This window comes from Vigna umbellata, chromosome 10 (genome assembly GCF_029865625.1).
Source record: "Vigna umbellata cultivar VRB3 chromosome 10, Vumbellata_1.0, whole genome shotgun sequence".
In the NCBI taxonomy this organism is placed as follows: domain Eukaryota; kingdom Viridiplantae; phylum Streptophyta; class Magnoliopsida; order Fabales; family Fabaceae; genus Vigna; species Vigna umbellata.
The window spans coordinates 7,218,290-7,220,190 of record NC_142174.1 but is presented as its reverse complement, the minus strand read 5'-3'; positions in this window follow the sequence as shown (position 1 = coordinate 7,220,190).

Sequence of the window (1,901 nt, the reverse complement as noted above, 5' to 3'; positions counted from 1 at the left end):
TGCTCTTCCTCCACTTCCTCCACTTCGTCTACTTCCTCCACTTCCTCCACTTCGTGCCCTTCGTCAACTTCCCTCCACTTCGTTCACTTCGTCCTCTTCCTCCACTTCCTTCACTTCGTCAACTTCCTCCACTTCCTTCACTTCGTCAACTTCCTCCACTTCCTTCACTTCATCCTCTTCCTCCACTTCCTCCACTTCTTCCACTTCCTCCACTTCCTCCACTTCCTCCACTTCCTCCACTTCCTCCACTTCCTCCACTTCGTCAACTTCCTCCACTTCCTCCACTTCCTTCACTTCGTCTACTTCGTCCACATCGTCCACTTCGTCAACTTCGTCCACTTCGCCAACTTCCTGAACTTCCTCCCCTTCCTCAACTTCGTCCACTTGCTCCACTTCCTCCACTTGGACCACTTCGTCAACATCCTATACTTCGCCCACTTCCTCCATTTCCTTACTTCGTCTACTTCATCCACTTCGTCCTCCACCTCCACTTCCTCCACTTCATCCACTTCCTCTACTTCCTCCACTTCGTCAACTTCCTCCGTTTCCTCCAGTTCCTCCACTTTGCCCAGTTGCTCCACTTCTTCCACTTCGTCCACTTTTTCAACTTCCTACACTTCCTCTACTTCCTCCACTTCTTCAACTTCGTCCACTTCCTCCACTTCGTCCTCTTCGTTCACTTCGTCAACTTCGTCCTCTTCCTCCACTTCCTCTAGTTCCAACACTAAGCCAACTTTGTCTACTTCCTACAATTCCTCCACTACGTCCACTTCTTCCACTTCGTCTACTTATTCCACCTCTTCAACTTAGTCATCTTTGTCCACTTCGTCGACTTCCTCAACTTCCTCAACTTCGTCCACTTCCTCCACTTCGTCAACTTCCTCCACTTCGTCAACTTCCTCCACGTCGTCCACTTCCTCCACTTCCTCCACTTCGACTACTTCGTCCACTTCGTCCACTTCGTCCACTTCGTCAACTTCGTCAACTTCGTCAACTTCCTCCACGTCCTCCACTTCCTCCACTTCGTCCACTTCGTCCACTTCCTCCACTTCCTCCACTTCCTACACTTCCTCCACCTCGTCCACTTAGTCCACTTCGTCCACTTCTTCAGCTTTGTCATCGTCGTCCACTTCCTCCACTTCTTCCCCTTCCTCGACTTCCTCCACTTCCTCAACTTCGTCCACTTCGTCCACTTCCTCCAATTCCTCCACTTCGTCCACTTCCTCCATTTTCTCCACTTCGTCCACTTCTTCCCCTTGCTCTAATTCCTCCACTTCCTCCACTACGTCCCCTTCGTCAACTTCCTCCACTTCGTCCACTTTCTCCACTTCCTCCACTTCGTCCACTTTCTCCACTTCCTCCCCTTCCTCCACTTCGTCCACCTCAACCATTTCGTCAACTTGGTCCACTTCCTCTACTTCCTCCACCTCCTCAACTTCCTCCACCTGCTCCAGTTCCTCCACTTCCTCCACTTCGTCCAGCTCATCCATTTCGTCAACTTGGTCCACTTCGTCTACTTCCTCCACTTCCTCCACCTCCTCAACTTCCTCCACCTGCTCCAGTTCCTCCACTTCCTCCACTTCCTCTACTTCCTCCACTTCGTCCCCTTCGTCAACTTCGTGCACTTCCTCCCATTCGTCAACTTCGTCCACTTCGTCAACTTCCTCCACTTCGTCCACATTATCCACTTGGTCAACTTCCTCCACTTCGTCCACTTTGTCCACTTCGTCCACTTCTTCAACTCCTTACACTTCCTCTACTTCCTCCACTTCCTCCTCTTCTTCCACTTCGTCAACTTCGTCCACCTCGTCCATTTCATCAACTTCGTCCAGTTCCTCCAATTCCTCCACTTCGTCAACGTTTTCTGCTTCGTCCACTTCGACAACTTCCTCAACTTCCTC